The 22120-nt window shown below is 46.1% G+C and overlaps 1 protein-coding gene across 10 annotated transcripts in view; it reads right to left on the bottom strand.

Moving 5' to 3' along the window:
- The window catches only part of MTMR3 (myotubularin related protein 3), a 74983-nt gene that overhangs the window by 41010 nt on the left and 11853 nt on the right, over positions 1-22120 (bottom strand). For 7 of the 10 annotated variants that reach the window (XM_038152756.1, XM_038152758.1, XM_038152750.1 and 4 more), the window contains one exon: positions 2334-2411. The gene's annotated coding sequence lies outside the window, so the exon portion shown is untranslated. The other 3 variants (XM_038152753.1, XM_038152754.1, XM_038152755.1) reach the window with 3 other exon arrangements.

Below are 22120 nucleotides of genomic sequence, written 5' to 3'. Positions count from 1 at the left end.
ACAATTACCAAAGAAACACCAACTTAATTTTAAAAAAATCTGTTTTATTACAAATTTGAAGCTTGCTTAGTATCTCTGAGGAAAAGCTTTAATTTAATAGGCACTATGCTGGAAAAAATTCTTTCATACTTCAGTTTGATTAGATACATGTAATTTATAAGTTTATTATATAACCACTCATATATTAATAAAACCAGTATTAGCTTAGAAAATTAAATATTTTTAAATATCTTACAGCTGTGCTCCTAAAATCCAGCATAAACCTCCAGCAGAGACTACCCAAAATCCCAAGTTTCAGTGTAACTCCTGCAATCAGTGCAGAACAGTTTCTACTGTGACAGTGTAGCTTTTTCCATGTGAGAATCTTCCTTCTTAGGGTGAACTTTGGGAAAGCTGTGTGGAAAAAAAAAATCTGCCTGTTTCAGTTTGGGTCAGGACTATCAGATGCAAAGGGTGATGCTGCCAAGAAAAATGGTACAAGAAGTTATAGGACTGGTTCTAAAGCAAACACTTTGCTCTGGCTGCTGCTGGGCATCAGTGAAATGCTTCAGCAACTTCCCTGCCACCAAAGGAATGCTGAAAACTGCTGACAGAAATAGCAAAAAGGCTGAATTGTGACAGTGAGGCTCTCTGAGCTGCTGGACAGTGAATAGCTGGAGAGAAATCATTCCTTTCCCATCACATCCACGAGCTGAGCCCGCTCCCTCCAGCAGCTCAAGGTCACTGGGCTGAGCAAAAGGAAAAGGGAACAGCACTGGGAGCAGGGGTGCACCACACACTGCTCAGGACAGCCCAAACCACACCTGAACCCACACTTCTCTCTGTCCCAAAGCTTTCTAACCCATTCCCAGCTCACCAAACTCTGCCCATGGGAACAGAAGGAGGATCCCAGTGAGTGCTGCCACCTCATAAGGGCATCTCTGGCTTCAGAGGCCTTGGAAGCAAGAACATTCCTCACATCATCACTTCCACCAAGCACTCCTGAACCCTCATCATTCCCCGAGGGACAGCTGGGGACAAAGCCAGCCCAGCAGCCAGTGCCTGCACAAACCCAGTCTCAGGCTGATCCACACCACTTTTAGGACTGCACAATGGAAGGAGACTTCTCATTTTGTTCAACTGCAGCTCTGCCCTGACAGCAAAACCCATTTTCCAGAAATAAAATGGAAAGGTACAAACACAGCTCAGTTAAAAACCTGGCCAGGAAAGCAGCCTTAAATTCAGGCTCCTCCTTATCAACAGGATCACATAAAAATAGCAGCCAGCTTATACACAGAGCAGTGGAATAAAGCTTGGTTTATGGGTACAAATATTGGGTTTGGTCAGGACTGAGGCCAAAAACAGGTGACGTTATCAATTTACTGTCTGCCCTTTTACCTGCAATTCCATGTGTGTTAAATTATGTCAAAAAAGAGAATGGCCTTGTTAATTCTCCATCCTTATGTTCTGCTTGAAAGGATAAATGATGAGCAAAGGTTGTAACCTCAGACTCTGCTCAGCCTCTATGGGAACATCTTAATTACCTTTTGTTTCAGATGTACCTTCTGGTTTAAATTATGTACATAATTAAGAGTAGCAATAACCATCTGTTTGCCAGTGAATCTAAACAAAAAAGATTAGCTAAATAAAGGCTCGTTCAGATTCACATATATTTAAATGCAGTTGGACTTTCAGCAAGAAAAAGGAAAAACTGGAGGGAAAGAAGGAAAAAGGAAGAATCCAAGCATTTAACTTTGTTCCCTTACCTTCCCCATCCAGACTGAATTCCATGTCTTTTAATATCAGAATCAGACTGAGCTGACCCCTGAGCTGTTTACATGCTGTGGCACAGCTGCCCCCAAGTTGAGAATGCAAATTTTTTGGCAGAGGAACATTAGAAAACTTGAGAATTGAACATTCAGGAATGTGCTGTACCTTGAGCAAAAGATGCTTCTGGAGCAAGCTGAAAACACTTCTCCCCCTTTGGCAGGTGGGAGGAAATTTCTGAGACAAGGATAAACACTCAGTTTCCCTCAGTCCCTGACAGGGAGGTTTCTCCTCTTTCCTGACACCACAGGCTGCAGGGACTGAGTAACTCTCAGCAGGACTTACTGGGAGAGCAGCTGACAACACAGATATTTGCACATTGTTCAGGAACAGGAGCAGGACAAAGAACTGTGCTTGAAGCTTGGGCACAACTAAGAGTCAGGAACCTTCCTTGTCAATAATTAAAGGCTGCAAACTCCAACTCAGTGAAACACTAATTTTTATCTAAGATCTTGGAAAACATTTGATTTAATTAAGAGAATAATCAATGATGAGCACAGAATCCACAAACAAGCAGCTGATCTTACCAAAGAATGAGAGAATAAACAGTCCTCTCTTGTCCCAGAAAGTTCCAACTGTTCTCTGCTGATACTTCACATTGGCAGCTGCAAACACAAAGACAACACTTTAAAACATGAACTTCCCTTGAAAAAAACACTTTTGAACCTGCAGCCTAGACAGGACACTCCACTCTGGGGGGAGGTTGGATTAATTCAAAGGGAAAAAGAGAAAGTCTGAGCGCCTTGGAGTTGTAACAAGAGCTTCACATGCCCAGAGAGGGAATTCCAGGCCTGGATTCTGATGGATACCTGTGGACAAGGCCTCTCTTCTGGCAAGGAGCAGTTCTGAAATTATGGCCACAAAGCAATTCACAATTTTCATAAATGAGTAAACAAAAGAATTACTTCACAATACAAGCTACAGGAGTTTTATAGAAGATCCCATTGGATTTACACTGATCTTTAATGTGGGTTTAATTTTACACTGCAATTGGCATTTCTGGCCCCAAGAAAGCCAAGGAAGACCCCCAAACAGTGGTTGCTGTCCACGTGCTTTGGTCCAGTGGTGCAAAACTCCCAGGGATCAGCAATGCTCACGAGGCCACTGCTGCCAAGCCCTTTCCTTTGGGTTTTCAAGTACTGCACAAAACACTTATTGCATCAAAAGTGAGGCAGTGTGCCAGAAATAGACATTTGTCCAAAATTAGATGGAGAAAATATCTGATCTCTTTCATTCCTACAGTCACTCTAACAGGACCAACAGGTATCTCCTGCAGCATCAGAAGGACATAAAGTTTAATGCAAAAATACCCAAACACTAAAATGGAAAGTTCCAGACTAACCCCACTGCTCCTAAAGCACACAAGCAGCCAAACTGATGGGACACCACTCCCTTGTATCCAAGGTTTGCTCTCCACAGAAACTTGGACACTGTCCCAGTAGCACACTGCATCTGGATATGCCTGGAAAGTCCAGCTTCTCCACCATATAATCCTGCTGCTGGAAATAGTCTGCCTGTACTTTGATGTGCCACAACTACTGATAATTTTCACATTCTGGTAAATGAAATAAAATATTTTTGTATTTTGCGTTCATTGTGTCCTTTGGTTTATGGCTTATGACAAGGAAAAGAAATAATACAGAGGAAAAGGAGACGTAATTTTAGGACTGACAGAGTAGAAAGAAAGAGTTTAAGAAGCAGTGCATCAAAAATTGTGCATTTCAAGGAGCTGTGCCCCAGACCCAGCATCCCCAGCTGGGTGAGGGAAGGGATTGTCCAGCTCTGCTCTGGGGTGGCCTCCCCTTGAGTGCTTGGGACAGTTTCACCATGGACCAAAGGAGGGGCACGAGGATGGGAAGGGTCTGGAGGGGCTGAGGGCACTTGGAATGCTCAGCTGGAGCAGAGGACACTGAGGGGAGACTCCTCAAGGGCTGCAGCTCCTCCCAAGGGCAGCTCCAATCTCTGCTCTGGGACAGGGACAGCAGCCAGGGAATGGCTGCAGGGCCAGGGCTGGAGCTCAGGGCAAGGCTCTTCCCCCAGAGGGTGCTGGCACTGCCCAGGCTCCCCAGGGAATGGGCACGGCCCCGAGGCTGCCAGAGCTCCAGGAGCCTTTGGCCAGCGCTGCCAGGGATGCCCAGGGTGGGGTTGTTGGGGGTCTGGGCAGGGCCAAGGGCTGGATCCATGATCCCTGGGGGTCCCTTCCCATGCAGGGTTTTCATGATTCTAAGATTCTAATACAAATTGATACGCACCAGAAGGAATTCTACCATCTCACATGATGGGCACTGTAGGGAATCTCATGGAATCTCAGTATTTACACAAACAGGGAGCTGAGGATGGGCTCTAACAGAAAGCCCCTGTGTCAATGCCAGCTGTCCAAAACCTCAGCTAAACTTCCATTTACCATTTCATAAAAGCAACATTTCATTACCTGCAACAGAGGTCAACTTTGTTTTTATTTTAAAAAAGTCTCTCTCAGCCAACAAGCCAAACACCAATCCCAATAATTTTACGGGTTGATAATCAATCCCAGCACCCAGGTGGGAATGGGCACAGTTGCACTGTGAGGTACCAGCTTGAGCAGGCAACGAGTTCAACTTCACAGCTGCCTGTTGATACAAAGTCACCTTTGAGAGGAATATGGAGCAAGTTTATTAAACACACAAAAAAAAGCTCTGAAGGCAGACTATACAACTCTAGAATGACTCCTCAGAGACACTCTTCTGGCCACGTATTTGCTTTTCAAAAGGCAAGATACACATTTCGGGTGCAGGAGCTGGACTGATTTGGTGTGGTTTCAGTCCAAACGAGAAAAGAAAAAAAACCTTCACAAAATCTGCAACAAGCTTTTTATTGATTTTAATGAGGCTTGGAAGAAGCCACCAAATCTCAAGAGTTTTGTCAAGAAGTTTAAAAACAGGACAAAAATGTTCCAATATAAGCATTAACAATTCCGCTTTCTTGCTGCCAGAGCTCAGCAAACCCCCCCCGACACGCTCATCAGCATTCCTGCTGCAAGGCTGCTGGGCTCTGATAAGAACCTCCAGTGTTATCACTTCCTAAGTCAACAACTTCTGCCAAAATAAGGGGAAAAGCTGCTATGAGTTCTGCTGGCCCTCTCCAAAACACCAGCTCCTGATGGGAGCACTCCAAGGTCAGGAGGAGCTGGTGAATTAACACATCCCAGCACATCCCAGGAGCTGCCCCTCAGGACAGGGAAGCAGCCACCCCCTCCAGGTGCTCCTTCCTCTGCAGCACCTCAGCTGTGTGAGCCACAGAAGGGATCCAGCAGCACCAGGAAGACCAGGGGAGGAGATGGAAAGGGGACAGGATCCTTTCACTAAATCCTGAGTCAAGTGCATCTTTTAAGGATGGGCTGTGCAGCACTTTACTGGGCTGTCACACCCTCAGAGCTGGTTTGCTTTAGCAGAGAATGGTTTGGGTTAAAAGAGACCTTAAAGTCCATCCAGTGCCACCCCTGCCATGGCAGGGACACCTCCCACTGTCCCAGGCTGCTCCAGCCCCAATGTCCAGCCTGGCCTTGGGCACTGCCAGGGATCCAGGGGCAGCCCCAGCTGCTCTGGGCACCCTGTGCCAGGGCCTGCCCACCCTGACAGGGAACAATTCCTAATTCCCAAGATCCCATCCAGCCCTGCCCTCTGGCAGTGGGAGCCATTCCCTGGGTCCTGTCCCTCCATCCCTTGTCCCCAGTCCCTCCCCAGCTCTCCTGGAGCCCCTTCAGGCCCTGGCAGGGGCTCTGAGCTCTCCCTGGAGCCTTCTCCTCTCCAGCTGAGCACCCCCAGCTCTCCCAGCCTGGCTCCAGAGCAGAGGGGCTCCAGCCCTTGGAGCATCTCTGTGGCCTCCTCTGGACTGGCTCCAGCAGCTCCAGGTCCTTGCTGTGCTGGCCCAGGGCTGGGGCAGCATCTCCTCCCCTGATTCCAGCACAGGTGCCCACGGACATCCTGTCACTGCCCAATTCAAACGTGTCACAAGTGACTCTGCTCCAGGACTCAAGGGGACAGGAACAAGAACACTTCAGTTTTCCTTGGAATGTTCCTCAAAGATCCTGCTCTGGTGCCTATTTAGGGAACCTGGGCATTGGGTGAATACTCAGCACAAAGGTCTCACCTCCAGTTTTTTTTCTTGGAAGACGTTATGGAGAAGCAGAGTATTTGCACTGTATATCAATCTTACAGTGAAACACAAGTAATAGAACAGCTGGAGGGGGAAATGCCAAGTAATTGTTTCCAAACTGTAAAACTTTCATCCCTGGCCATACCCCAGCCCTGGGATTCCAAGGACTACCCAATCCAACATCAAAGCCAGCCCTATTCTGAGCAGTGATGGACTACAGGAACACCAAAATCTAAATTATTTGAGCCTGTGACAGTGTTTTTCTTGACATTTATTTTACTAAAACATTGGCAAATTGCTAGGAAAAGCACTCTGGAGAAGTTTCAATCAACATGTTTGTTTAATTAGGTGACTGGAAAGTTGTCTCTACAGTTTCTTTGCTGAAAGGCTCTATCAGCCAAAGCAGGAGAGCCATGATTTGATAAGCATGGAAATGGCACAAGGGAAAAATAACTGGGGAGAAAAACAAATCCAGATTTTCTCTAGCTGCCAGTTATCCTCATAAAGATGCAAACAAACACAACCAAATGAAGGTTTTTCCCTACTAATTGACTATTTTGAAGATGTATTTTCCCCTCCCTTTGCCAAAATATGGCATTTCCACACCGGTTGTGCCACACCATGACCCAACCTACCATGATGCAAGTGTGGTTTTCGATGAGAAGTTCTGCATTCCTGTTTACATTTTGAACTTCCCAAAATCGCTGCTCCCACTCACCCCAGCCCTGCCGTGAGGGGAACCTTCTCTTGCACGGGATTACCACACAGCCCCCCTTTCTTACATCACCTCTGGGTTTGGCTGCTCCCTGCTCACTTTAGCTCACAGGTTGCTCTTCTCCTCTCTCTTTTTTTTGCTCGTCCTGGTGGATTTGGGCTTCCTTTCCCTGCTATTTTTACACAACTCTTCGCGTGCTCAGGAGCAGGAACACAGTGCTGCTATCAGCTGCCCACCAGCTGGGGGATGTGGTCAGCTGGAGGCCGAGCTGGAGGCCACGGAGGGATGGGAGCTCTGGGAACACAGCCACTCCCCAGGCTGGATGGGGCAAGGCTGCTCCTCCACAGAGAGCTGGAAAACGTGCACGTGGAGGAGAAATGCTGATCCTCAGGGAGGCATTTGCTGGTTTTTAGTGCCACGTGTCACAGAACCTTTAAGGCTGAAAAGAACCTTTGAGGCCACTGATTTGGCACCACTGTGTTCACCAAGCTGACCCACGTCCCCAAGGGCCACAATCACAGTGCTGTTAAATGTCTCCAGGGATGGGGACACCCTGAGCAGCTGTGCCAGTGCTGGACAACCCTTTCCATGAGGAAATATTCCCTAATATCCACCCTGAGCCTGCCCTGGCCCAGCCTGAGGCCGTTCCCTCTCCTCCTGTCCCTGTTCCCCGGGAGCACAGCCCGACCCCCCCGGCTGTCCCCTCCTGTCAGGAGTTGTGCAGAGCCACAAGGTCCCCCCTGAGCCTCCTTTGCTCCAGGCTGAGCAACCCCAGCTCTCTCCAGTTTGTCCATCATCCACTTCCCTGAAGGAAATGACATCATTCCAGCTGGATATGAGGGTGAGCACACAGCCACACTCAAATACCTGACAGGGAGAGCAGAACAGCCCCACGGAACATCCCACGTTCCCACAGCACCGATGGAACTGTCCTGCATCAGAGCATTTTGAAAAGATCTCATTCCCCTTTCTGTTCTCTCTGCTTTTATGAGTGAAGAATAAAATTAATTAGAAGAGTCCAAAGCATCAAAAAAGTTTTGTCAACATCTGTCACTGCACTGACTCATCCACTAATGGCAGGTCGGCATTTGGGCTTCCTTCATCTTCCCACTCGGAAGTGGCATTAATCTGCTTTTAAAGCAGTTTGATTAAGCTGATTATCTTTGCAGATTTGTTAAAGATCACTTCTTGCACTCTTCAGAAATTAAATGCAGAAGCAACAGTTCAAAGTAAAGCAAAAAAAAATCTTGAAAGGAAAGCAGAAGTTGGAATGGCAGAGGAAGGCAAGAGAAGCACTTCTGGGGGTCGGATAGCAATGGATAGTATAGAAAAAGTTGATTTTGCATTAAGAAAGATCCATTTTTTTTCCATAATTGATGTATAGAATAAAAATCAATATTTAGTTGGGATAACAGTATTAATTATTCAAAAAAAAAAAAAAGGAGGCTTTTTAGGAAAGTGCTCCCAAATAAAAGACTCTACATCAGTATTTTCCTTCACTGATCTCAAAACAACCCAGATCAAAAGACCACAGCAAGCTTGAAACCAAAATCCACAACAAAATATCACTTTTTCTTACAAAATTTCAGGCTCTCTTTTCTTTCAATTCCTTTTTCATTTGGATAAAAGCCTGGGATCCAAAGGCTGCAATTATTCACACATAAGCCAGGATACAATTTACCCACCAGAGATCTTCTGTACCATGTCTGTAATTTTCCTTTTATTTCAATTACTCCATATTTCTCCACTTCATGTGCATGACAGAGGGGGAACAGCTACCAAGGGCCCACAGCTACAGAGATCAGTCTGAACTGTGGAGAAACCGGGAAGGAAGGGAACTGAATCTGGATTTCAGTACAGAAGCTGACAGGACACAGACCCAGTGGATTCGTGGAGGTTCTAGGCTGGAAAGGTGACCAGGTGTGCTGAAGGGGATTTACCAAGAGGTAACCCAAAGAGCCATGAAATGCAGGGAAATATCAGACTGGAGTTATGAAACAAACAGCAAGGCTAGACCAGGCAGCAGAAGTTTCCATTTGAAAAGGCATAATGGAGAAAGAAGGGAGTAATTTGCTCCTCACAGTTGCCATTTTTCCATTAAGGTCCTCACAGCCCATTTGCCATGAGTCACACTCCCTCCCCTCTTTCTGCCTTTCTAGAAGGAAGGCAGCAAACAAGGAGAAGTGGCTGTTAATCAAAGCCTCCAAGGTTTTACTCATCTTCCCAAAACACTTCTTCATCCCCCTTTCCTCCTCCAGGCACATCTCGCCGTTGCTCAGGCCCTCCTCAGGAGGTCCTCAGGGTCCCCCCCAAGGGCCTCAGCAGGGGGAAGGGGCAGCAGCCCCTCCCAGAGGAGCATCCCACGCTGCCCAGGACAGCTCCTCACCTGCTGGGATTCCCCAACAGCAACACAACAAGGAATAAAAAAGAGAAAGAAGGGTTTGAAAATAGGAAGAATTTGTGATTTGAAAGTGCCTCTGGAGTTTCAAGATACACTCCCATGAGATTTTCTCCCAACCTGAACTTCCTCAGGACAACACAGAGTCACAGCTCTCAGCTCCTCAGCTGACCTTGTTTTTACCACACTTTTTTCTGGCATAAAACTTCAAAAATCTCTTTAACAAAACACCACTGGATGCTTTTGTTGTAAGACAATTTTTTGAAATAGCAAATACCTGTTATTAATAATCTATTCATGCTCTGAAAAATAAATGCCTAAGTTATTACAAGGTGTTGCTAATGGGGACCTTGGTCCCCACAAAGGCCCGGCAATCATGGAATGGGCTGGGTGGGAAGGGACCTTAAAGCCCATCCAGTGCCACCCCTGCCATGGCAGGGACACCTCCCACTGTCCCAGGCTGCTCCAAGCCCCAGTGTCCAGCCTGGCCTTGGGCACTGCCAGGGATCCAGGGGCAGCCCCAGCTGCTCTGGGCACCCTGTGCCAGGGCCTGCCCACCCTGCCAGGGAACAATTCCCAATTCCCAATATCCCATCCATCCCTGCCCTCTGGCAGTGGGAGCCATTCACTGTGCCCTGTCCCTCCACACTCTGACAAAACCCCCTCTCCAGCACTGCTGTGCTGCCTGGGACAGGCAGGACACAAAAGCCTGTTTGCTGTTATCGAGGCCTAGAACGAGACATCCCTTCTTCTGCTTGCACACCTTGCACAATGTAATTATGGGTAAAGCTTTAATCCATTAATTCTTCAATGGCATTGAAAAGACCTGTCCTGTCAAGGAGGCTGTGGGAGATGCACACATCCAGCCTCACTGCCTCCATCGAGGAACAGAAGCCATTGGGAGGCTCCATGTTCCAGGACTCGCACTGGATCACCTTACATGACTGGGAAGTTAATATTTCAAACTAACCCAGCACTTGGTAAAATTGTGGCACACTCCAAAAATGCCTTTTTTGATGTGGTATTAAGGTGGTTTTGCTTTAAAACAGACTATGCTGCTAATTCCTGAAGCATGGTGAGCCAGCAGAAAGGGTACTGCTCCCATACTCCTCCCAAACAAAACACCCTCCTCCCTTATTTTACACAACTCTGGCATTTCAGATCCATCGTGGCATATTCCAGCTCCTCGACACACGACAAAACTAACCCCGAGAGCAGATCTTGGAACCACCACTCTGCAGTGCTGTAGATGTTGTTTGCTTCCAGAGCAGCACAGCCTGAAAAAACTGCAAGACATTTCAGATTTCTAGAATGGGAGGCAGCTTAAGAATCACATCAGCTCCTGCAGAAATGACATTTCTTTACAGACCTAACCTATTAGCTCGTTCATCTCTTAGCCTGCTCGCTTTGAGAAATGTTCAAGTAGTTTCAGTTTGAATGGCAGAGGTTACAGTTCAGACACCAAGCACCCTCCCAAAGCCCTGATCCACTTCAGAGCTGTCAAGCACACGACTGCATTCCGTACTGAAGGGAACTGAAGGGGCTTTTAGGAGTAATTCATGTATTTCTGCCAGAATCTGTGAGCCTGAGGATGAAGAGCCCTTCCCTTCAAAGTCTCTTCAATCACCATGGCAGGAAACAAGTATGTTTGCTCACAGCATTATTTACAGTATAAAACAGCAATTAATTCAAACCAAAAAAAGCCATGAGTTCAGGTATTCCCTTGTTAGTCCATGCACAGCAATCCTGAACAGAATAAAACCACCATTTGGAAAGAGCTGACCTAAGCTGAGAGGCAGCTTTATTTAGCTACAAGCAACCCCTTTTGATGAAGTGACCCCCTAAATTGCACATTTCAGGAACTAATCAAGGATCAGAGTAGCTTTTCTAGGCTCACAAAAAGCTGTTTCCTAGAGAGCAGTCCACACGCTTGTTTGGCCATCACCCGCAAGGCTGCCAAGCTACCAAGAGCACTCACCATTCACCAGAAGCTCCGTGTGTGCAAATACTGCCGAAGTCAAATTTGGAGGAGATAAAGCCAAGTGTGCTTGTCCATGATAAGGGGACCAGCAAGAGCTGTGTCAGGAAAGCCCAGCAGCTCAAGGGGCCGCTCTGAGCCTCCTGCTGGGTCCTATTTACCCAGCAAGTTCCAGACACATCCAGGATTTACCAGAAAGGGGTCCTGCCCTCCCTGCACTTGAGCAGCAACTCCTTCCAGGGAGAGCAACCAGGCATTTCCACCAGCCCACTGCCAGTTCCAGCTTCTCCAAACTTCCAGCAGTTTCAAGTTACCTACAGAGGGAATAGATTCCCAGTGGCACTGCCCTCAGCCAGGCACAGCAGGGAAGAGCTCTGGCTCCCTACAGGAATTAAGGCACACTCAGGACTGGGACACCTTCTCCTGTTAATTCCTGCATTTAGATCACAAGGGACAAACTGGTTTGGATAATGTACAGCACACTGCCTCCTGCAAACTTGCTGCTTCCTGGCCTTTCCCTGCCCAGCTGAATCACAGAACGTGGAATGGTTTGGGTTGGAAGGGCCCTTAAAGCCCATCCAGTTCCACCCCCTGCCATGGGCACAGACACCTTTCACTATCCCAGAGTGCTCCAAGCCCTGTCCAGCCCAGCCTTAGAACTCATCAGTTCACTAAACCAAAAAGGAGGAAAAGCAAATACTTTCCCTCCTGTAGTTAAATCCCCTCAGTATCTTCCAAGTATTAAGACAGTTGTTTATCCCTATCTTTTTCCACTTGTGGAAAGTCACAGTTAATTTCAGAAGCAGGAAATGTAACAGCAAAATACTACTTTCCATTCACAAGCTGCACTTAAATAAGAGCTGGAGACAGACCTCAACTCAAACAAACAGCAGGCAAAGAAAAAGAATCTCAAAGAGGGTCCTGCGCATGAAGGCACACGGGAAAGGGACACGGAGCTGTCTGAGGATCCAGCTTTATGAGGAGCAGTGAAACTGCATCTCACCAAGAGCCTCAGCAGAGCAGCCACAGGGACTGAGGCACACAGCCCTTTGATGTGGGAGGCAGGAGCCCATGCAGGAGTCTTGCAGCTCTTGTGATCGCCTCAAGAAATGTTTTAATGGGCTTCAATTCCCGTGGCTGGTTTGGAAGATCAATTACACACATTAGCAGTATCTGGTGTGAAGTACTGAGGTCTTTAATAGAGCAGTTAATTTTGTCACACTGCACTATGCATTCCTCCAGAGACACAACAGTGCTGCTTCAGAACCAGTTGACTCTAACACACATTTTTCTACTTTTATGTATCTTTAAGCCCAACAGTCCTCCATCAACTAAATCAAGTCAGATGCTTTGCAATGTTCAGATCTTGAACGTGTCAAAGGCAAGAATGACTACAATTTCTAAAGCCGTGTCTCCAGGCTGCCCAGGGAGGCTGAGTTCAGTCAGGACAAGTCCCCAGAATACTTTCTCCACAACAACTTCCATCGTATTGAAAGCACACAGGCTTGTTCCCTTACGCTGAAGCTGCACAGCCCTTCAGTGCCAGGAAGGAATTTACTTGGATTAACAGAATATGCTTAATCTAAAAACTAAACAGCACAAAGTTAAATATATTTAGGCATTGCAGAGACACTAAAGAAGGGTTTGTGGTTGCTTGAGGCACAGATGTGTATCAAAACACAGCGTTTCAGCTGGAATTGAAATTGAATTCTGCAACAGACTGCAGCTCTGCTAGTGAAACAAGGTTTGACAGAGCTCCTGTTAACAGCCACAGGCTCACCATTCTCTTATTTAAAGTTAAAATCCACTGAAGTCCAAGCTTCTATAGGAGGGTACCAGCAGATACTGGGAAAGGGAGTTGATTCTGTAGGGTACCTGTATCTCCTTTGGTCAATCCTGCCATCCACACAGCGATTCCAGCAGGAATGAGCTGCTCTAGGCAACAGGAAGATTTCCCTCCCTACCTGCTCACTTCAATCAGACCACACCAAGTTCTCTATGGCAGATCAGTCTTTATCTAAAAGAGACATTCCTCCAGTATCCTATTTTATACTACAAGATCTTTTCAAAAGCACAACAGATTAGTATGTACAGATACTTATTTAAAACCTCTCTCACTTATTTTGCCTAAAGAAATTCATTCCTTTTGGTAGATACAACAAACCCCGAGAAGGAAAAATAATAGTACAAAGAATGTAAGTAGTCATTTAAGTGTTTTATCCTTTAGAGAACATTCACTCCTTCCCTGTGTGACTCAAAACAAACCTAATTTACTATGAAAGACTTGGTTGCAATTAAGAGATAAATCATCATTTTAAAGAAACAAAGGTTTGGGCTCTTCATCACATTACCCAAACACAACACATCCACATCTCTCCCACAGGCATTGCAGAAGTCAGAGCAGTTCACAGCTCACTCTGTTATTGATGCATCAGGGAAGGTAATTTTCATTTAATTCCAGATTCTAAAAAATATGTATGTCATATATGCAAGACTGCAGTTATCCACTTCATTTTTTGCATTTAAATCATTATCAGCCAGTAGGACTTAACCTTTCTTTAAAGAATATAAAGATTCATAACCATCCTTGCAGTAAGTTTCCCATGTTCCCTTTAAATTGCACCTTAGAAAAACATACAAGAGCATGTGTGCATTAACCCACAAGCTTTCCTAAAGATGTGAAAATAGCACAAGTCACATTTCTAACACTGCAGTTCTTACCTGTGACTCGCAGATCTCAAGCTTCAATTAAATACACAGAAGTGGCACTCCACAGTAAAATCAAGATCAACTAAATCAATCTATTTTTGTCTCTATCATTCCATTTGAAGCACCCTCTGATAACCATCTGAGTATCAAAACCAAGTCTGTACTTACTAAACATGAACTCTGAGAAATCTGCATTAAACCCATGAGAATAAAATATTCAAGGTGCGTTTGCTTGAAGTGAAAAAGTAAATCTGGCAAGTTTTGGTTTAAAAAAGTAGCTACAACATAAATAAGGAGGAATAAACGTTGGGGTTTGGGTCCTGCCTCCCCTGCCTTTCCTCTGATGACATTAAAGGCAAAAGCCCATCCTGACCTCAGCTGACACCCTGGGTCGTGCTGCACACACAGATGGAGCTGCTGAAAATGAGCAAACACATTCTGAGCCTCCGTTTGCTCAGGTACTCAAGGACCTCCTTAAACATCTTATGAGGTGCAATCGCTGGTCAAAATCCAAGCCAAGAGAGGGCAGGAATTTCTCCCCTTCCCGTAACTCTCCAGGCTGCCTGCAGGAACACTTGCCATCAGATCCAGGGGGATGAATTTCCCAGAAAGCTTTCCTTCAGAGACACCAACTCCCCACCAGATTTATGTCACAGAAACAAGGCTGAATATCCAATTACAAAGCAAACAGAAGTTACTTCTGCCCCTTTGAGTGCAACTGGGAACATACAAAGACCAAAGATCAATATGCAAAAAAAAAAAAAAAAAATCCAGAACAATTGGAATGAGTGGTGAGCAGCACAGCAGGGAGTGCAAGCCCCCACTGGCACAGTTCCATTACATCCAGTTGTTCTTTGCACTCATCCAGCTGAGGTTTGAGGATCACCAGGCACATCCTTTCCTGACAATCAATTCCAATATTAAAGCTGGAATCTGAGACCAACTTCAGAGAAATACTCGAAGGCGCAGGAAACCTCCATGCTCTGAGCAAAAACAACAAGGGTAAGAACAATGCTCAGAATATTTAAGTGTGCCTTGCTTTTACTGTAAGCCTTTATTTCAGAAGGCTATGCTGATGTAACACAAATCTACATGTGAAGACAAATCTAGAAGCAAATGCTCAGAGCTGAGATGGAAAAGCATCTGTAATTTAGATAAATAACAGCTCGCTGCAGGAACAACCTCAGCATTCAGGTCTTGTATTTCAGAGCCTGCACAATTTTGCTCATTTAGATTCAAATGCCAAAAAATAGCTCAACCCCTCTCCTGGATGGAAGATTACATCTTTATGCAGGAAAGCTTAGCTGGAAGCTTAGATGAGTCTGTCAAGGAAGAACAAGGACCCATGGTACGTGTGTTTATTAGAAATACCACTTCTGTGTCGTTAGCTTAGAGATGGGACATCTCTGCATCAGCTCCAGGTCCAGCTGACAGAACTGTTCCACAGGAATTCCCTGACGGGAGAGGCCTCCAAAATAAAAATGCCACCATGAACCAGCACCTACAGCCAAACTTCCATGCTCAGCCTGAACAACTTGAGGCTTGAACTAAAGATTTCTCTTTTGCAGTTGCTACTGAGTTGGGTGCTGAAAAACAGATCCTGCAAGAACAGGTAGGACAGAGCGGCCTGTTCTGGTATTTTATTATTTCACATATTGCAGGAAGTCAGAGCACTGGTGTGGAAGTGCTGCTGTAAGGGAAGGGATCCTTGACAGGCTGACAGGCTCAGTGCTGGATTTTTGGCCTAAGCTGTTACATGGAATTGCACAGTGAGTAAACAAGGGAGCCAAGGCTGACACCCCAAGCCCTGCATTAATGACCCAGCAGGTATTTTCACTGCTCATACACGCCATGGAAATCGACTTGCAATTGCAGCCTAAAGCAGCCCTACATAAAAACCACGGAGCGAAGGGTTACACATTAGGAAATGCAAGCACTCTGATCACCTGTGAAGCTTCTGTTCAGCCTCTCTTGGAATACCTATGATCCTTAATTCCCTTCTCCATCCTCTTCTTCCCATAAACCCTCACCCGGTGATCTGGAGGGCACAAAACTCCCTGAACCCAGAACTTTTCACACAGTCCTTTTCCTTAAACCCTGCAGTCAGTGTGGAGTCCTGAAGCAGGTCAGTCCTTCTTGCACTGCTCCTTTTATGGCACCTCTTCTGCTAAGGATCCACAGCACCCACCAGAGCTCTCACACTGTTCTGTATGTTAATGGACTTTTAAAAGGCTGGAAAACAAATTATAGTAAAAGTTCAAGCCATCAGAAGGATCTTCTGTGTCCAGAACAGATGTCCAGAGTTCTGTTTTTTGAATACTCCCAATTTTTATAGTATTCCTGCTCCATGTTTGGGAAATACAGCTCCATTACCGGGGGTCTGAGCAGCAGAGTCGAGCACTCAGGCCTGGAGTTGTGTACTCAGCACCAAACCGTAACTCTACACCCACCTGGAAAGGTTCCCAGCAACTTCCTAGCCAGGACCACAACCCACAACCAGGCAGGGACACACCTGCCTCTCCAGGATGGCACCAGCCTGACTCACCAGACCATCACCTACAACTTCTTCCCAGATAAAGCCACCTCACCCAGTGCTTCTACAAATACCAGGTAATTTAAAATCTTATTGGGCCACCTGGAAATTCTGGATTTTTTCAGGTGTCCCATCCTTCTGCAGCCTCTGTTTAGAATTACCTCAGTTATTACCTGTGGGGATGAACTACTGATGTCAGCACACTCACAGCACCACTCAAAAGATCAGACAGATTGTTAGACACCTGAATATCCAATCATCATTCCTCCCACAAACAGCCTAATCTTTATTTATATTAGTTTATTGGCTCAATTGCACAGCACAGACAAACCCCTGGCCAGCCTTCAGAACCGACCAGCACTCCCAGCTGGCACGGGAGCTTCATCAACAGCCACGGCCATTGGCACCAGGAAGCCCAGCTCATCTGCCTCTGGGCACCAGCTATTTCTGCAGCAACTTTAGAGCAGGCTATTTTCTTGAAACCATTGACAAAAAAAGCCACTAAATTAGCTCACAAGTCAGTTTGTGTAACACAGCACAGGCCACCTGCCTCAGCGAGGCCCCACTGCCAGCTTTGTCTGCCACAGCCTTAACTCTTACTTAACTTATCAAAAGGATGTCAGAAGTCTTATGCAAGTTCACCTCTAACGTACTCGTTATCCTCTTAGGAGCCACTGAATGAAATGTGAGTTAATGAATAACACAGTAGGAATTATTTCATTATCCCCATGGTGAGAGAGAGCCATCTAATTCTTGGATGTGATGTCAGTCTTGAGAAACAGCCAGTGGTACTTACTCAGGCTTCCACTGCTCACTCAACTGCTCCAGCAGTGCTGCTACCAGAGCAAGGCTGCGGGCTGCTCCGACAGCTCGAGAGCAAAGCTGCTCCAGGAGAGATCAGGAATTCAAGAGGCAGCAGTGAGGAACTGGAGTCTGTCACTCTGCTCCCACAGAAGGGACAGGTTTCTAGCAGCCTACATTTCATGTACAGGCCTTGCACAGGGAGGGGGATCAAGGCAGTATGAGCATGTCAGCTCTTCACATTTCCCTCTTTTGCAGTGTCCACCCCATTGCCAGTCACCATTTGTCTCTGCTGCTAAGCCAACCTGTCTATTAAACTCCATCAGAACCCCAGGACCTACTGAAAGGGAAGTCTGAAGCAAGGTACAGATCCTTCATCAGTCATTGGCAATCCCATCTTTTGGCATCCAGGCTGCCTCACTCCCACTTTCAGTCCAACTAACACTTTTCACTATAGAACTTGATGCATTGTGGCTTCAAGTAAATGTTCACTGCTCTGTGAAAAACATGTATCTCCTGCAGGTAGTGAGGAGAACAACTCGAAGAACGACCAAAGTGTCTTTCGGGTCATCATTTGCCTGCAATAACAAACCAGCTCTAGATTGCCTGAAGAGTTTGCATGTTTAAAAACCAGGCAGCTTCAGAAGGTGTTCAGAGCTGGTATTTACTGATTTCCTCACTGTGAAGTCCACCCTCACTGCTATCAGGGCAGCTATGCCTGGCAGTGCCCTCTGGATCGTCTGGCTCTCAGGACACACGTTCCTTCCTGTCCAGAACACCCCCATACTTCCTTCACACTAGGAGGAGCAGTCAGGAGTAAGAAAGCAGCAGGCATTTGAACAGCTCACACCAATTCATTACAGAGCCTACAAGTATTATTTACCAGGTGTTGCCCTCTAACAACCTGCCCAATGAGGAATAAACTACTACACAAGCTAAGTAAAAAACTAAGCAAGCAGAAAAACTGGAAGGCCTGGGACACCAAAGCTAGATAATGGACTTCTCATGCAGAGAGAAAACCAGAACGATCTTCAGACATGCCAGTGAAAGGCTCAATAGAAGCAGATTTCTCTGCATGGACTGCAGAAATTCTCATTCCAGGGACAGATTTTCCCATACCCTGCTGCTTGCACTCACTCCTGGACAGCCCCAGAGCACTGAGTCTGTGTGACACTCAGAAGCAAAGGACAATCCTGCCACACTCCTTATCAAATGGAAAGAAACATTATCTTCAAACCTAGCACGTGCTGTCCTGTCATTCTCACATGAGGGTGCACATGGAGGATGTGCTCATAGTCCAGGCCTGGCATCACAATCACTGTCAGGAGTGCAATGCTGCAGTATATTTAGAATGGCTCTGTTAATACTACAGTTCAATTCCATGACACTGTTAATATCCCAGCCTGCAAACCCACTGTTGTTCCACAAGCATTCAACTCCAATTCTTCAATAACTGCTCCAAATATCAATCCTTAAGATACAAATCTCATGGCAGTATCTGTAAAACTGACAGAAAATTCAGCAAGAAACTACGAAAAGCTGACTTTGGAGCAACTTTCTGTCATGTGAGAAACTTCTGAGCCGGTATGGAGCAGCATGGCCCTGTGAGGAGCATCTGTGTGCAGGAAGGGCCGAGCCTCTGAGCCAGCCCGAGGTGCTCACCCAGCAGGCAGTGCCCACTCAGCCCTCAGCTGCCCAGCAGAGCTCACAGCTGCCTCAACACCCAGCAATCCATCAACAACACAGGAGGAGGTAGGAACCACGTTTCTGAGGTGTGATGCCACCTAAGAGGACAATGGGATTGAACTGCTGCCCTCACTGCTGAGGCTGGGAGCTCTCATTCTGGCTTGCACACTGATACTGCTGAAGTCGAGCCACGTGCTTACATTCCCCACTGAGTCAGAGCTGTCCTTACACAACACATCCAAGCTCCTCAGGACTGCTCAGCAAGCCCTTCAGAGGCTGCAGCTGTGCTGCTCCTGCAGCTGGGCTGGTTAACCAGGCTCTCCTGCCAGGGAAACTGCCAAAGCCATGCACAGCCAAGAGAGACTGGTCTCTCCTGGAAGCATCCTCAGTGCCATGTCCACAGCAACTGCATACAAAAACTGCCCCTGGGACGTTAAGGCAGATTCTCCTCACCAACAGGCAGATTTTGTGTCAGGTATTGCCTCTTTTCAGCAGTCCCACATTCTATCCCTCAGTGAGCAGCTCTTACCTATTTTCACACACACTTCAGAAGACAGACACACACTCGATTCAGAACAGGGCAGCAATATCCAAATGCTTTAACTCCACAGTTTCCAGCTTAAAAACGCTTAAGGCTCACTAGAAGGGAGTAAACAATGTCATGCAGACTGTCTGGGGAAGCATCAGTCATTTAAAAATATAGCTGCACACTGCAGGGGTTCAAATGTGAACAAGAGCTCAGACATTCCCTCTGTTAACAAAGCCACCACAGCTCTTCCTCATACCCCAAGCTTTTTCCTAGCATTAAGCAGCTGCCTTAGTGAAAGTCAGTTATAAAGTCATTTTATCACAACCACTCTTTTCTCAAAGCTTAAAAATTAAATCAAGTACTCTGCTACTGGAATTTTCATTACCAGGAAGTTGCAATAATGCTTATTGCAGTGTGGTAACTGGTTTGTTCTCCCAATATGATAACTGCATCAGTTCAATGCTTTGAGTTAATTATTATTGTTTAACTGAGGTAAATGCAAACAGAAACCTAAACAGCATGGAATAAATAGTAGGAAACCAAGCTCAACTATGTAAAGATAAACCAAATGCTTCATGATCTACTGGAAGTATCAGGAAAATTCTCACACAGCTCTCATACATATGAAAAATTAAAAGCCCTGACAATCACAGCTTCAGAAAATGGCCACAGGAAAACTACACAGTGAGGTAAAGACTCAGGCTTTTTTCCTGTATCTTGACACTTGGAATAAGCTCTGAATAAAGGTTAATTACAATACTAAAAAAACCAACCAAACAAACAAACAAACAAAAAACCAAAAAAAAACCCCACTAGACCATAGATTGCACTATTTCCAGAATATTCTGTCAGATTATCCCAGCAATAAAGCATAAATAAGCATAAATGATTCTCTGGAGAGACCACCACACCTCCAGAGATCCTCTGGAGCTTCTTCAGCACTGATGAAAAAGTACCTCTGGTGGCAGTGTGCTCCCATGGGAGTGAGGGGCAGGAGCTGCAGCAGCCAGGGGCTGATGAAGGCCGCAGTCAGCCTGGCACACACTGACTGTGCTGAAGGGCCACCAGTTGCCATGGAAGTCTCCCGCGTTGTGCTGACCTTGGAGCTGTCAAACAAGTGGCTCATGTGAAGCTGCTGCTCTGAGATGCTCAGGAAAGCTGCGAACTGCCCGGAGGAGTGACTGCCGCACAACAATGTGCTCACTGCACAGCAGTGCTCCAACACCACTGAATAGACAATGCAAAGAGCCATTCAAGTGTCAGTCTTCCAGAGCAGCCAGGACAAAGTGCTTTTTGTTTCTGTCTTTGAGATCCTGACAAATCAAAACTAGATTAAGTGTGCTGGCAGAGTGGCCTTACCTCCCAGCCGGATACGTAATCCCACGGCAGAGGGCTGCCAGTGCTCGGCAGCAACTCCCAGCCAGCACACCCGGCCGTGCTCTGCCCTCCCGGGGAGAGCTCGGGAGGGAATCGCACCTCGGAGCTTGACGGGGAGCTGGGAGGAATCACTCTGCTTACAGCCGAGCTCAAACGTAACTCAGACAAGAACTGCAAGTCCTGATTCTACAGGGGAAGAGGAGTCTGCGCCTGAGCACAGTAACCACTGAAGGCTTTATTATCCCGAGCAGAGGCTCTGAAATAGATACATTTGTGTTTTGTAGCATTTCCATTTAACCTTGCTAATTTCCTGAGCATTATTTTTTGCAGCTCAGGGACAAACACCGTTACTAAGTAACTCTCCAGGATGAAGTTTCAGTGCTTCAGTTCTCACTGCTGAATTAAATACATAAGCATCTTAAATCCACAAATCCAACAGCCCACTACTCCAAAAACCACAAGGAGTAAGCACAATCTGTGCAAAAACATATGAACGTTTATCAAGCAACATACCAAATCCTACCACAAATACTAAACAAAACCCAGCAATTCAACTGCTTCAGTTAACAATTAATAAAAGCTCTGAGGAAAAGGAATGCATCTGCTTCCACTTCCTACATAAATCTCGAGTACATCTGAAGCAATACCTCAGATACAAAACAGTATCAGGAGCTGCATTTTTGAAGGATAATTTGAAATCCTTCACAGCTCTGTGCCAAGTGAAGGCTGTCCTACCCTTTTACCACAGAAACGCAGCAAAGCACTGCAAAAATACTTGTTAAATGCTTCACTGGCAGCAAGCCTAGTTAAGGGTTAAAACCCCTTCAGAGTGTCAGTGTAGCCATGAAGAGCACAGCACTAAGACTGCTTGTTAAACTCTGGACAGCAACAGGCTGACACGACACAGGTGGAGCTGCAGATTTCCACCCCAACTGGGTCTGCAAGGAGCACTGTCACTCTGTCACTTGTGACAAGGAATTAAAGCACTGGAAGGAGGAGAAAGAACAACACTGGAATTGTGATGAACTTAACGCCCTTCCAGCAGCTCAGCAAGAGCACCAGTTCTGTGAAAGGTTTGCACCAAGCTATCTCAAAGTACTAAAAAAGGATATCATCCAAGCCTACTGCGTAACACCAAACAAATCTGCTACTTCTCCACTTGAAAATTCTGTGGGGCTTCAAAGCAGAACACACCTAACTAGACAAACTAAAAGATTCATTCCTTACTTCAGAGTTGAAGCCTTCAGACCCTTCCATCCAACCTACTTCATTTTTAAGCTATTCCAGCATATGGCAGGGTATTCACCCAGCCTATTTTGTGTAGATGAGACATTAGTAAGGACTTTTCCCCACTCCTCCCCAAGAAGCACACCAGTAGAATTGCCTTCAGATACGATGTAAAATATATCACTTCAAGATAAGTGATAGAAACTCATCTCAAATATTTCAAGAAA

The sequence above is a fragment of the Motacilla alba genome, chromosome 15, assembly GCF_015832195.1.
Source record: "Motacilla alba alba isolate MOTALB_02 chromosome 15, Motacilla_alba_V1.0_pri, whole genome shotgun sequence".
Classification (NCBI taxonomy): Eukaryota; Metazoa; Chordata; class Aves; order Passeriformes; family Motacillidae; genus Motacilla; species Motacilla alba.
The sequence above is the reverse complement of the archived record's forward strand: the minus strand, read 5'-3'. Positions and strand labels throughout refer to the sequence as shown.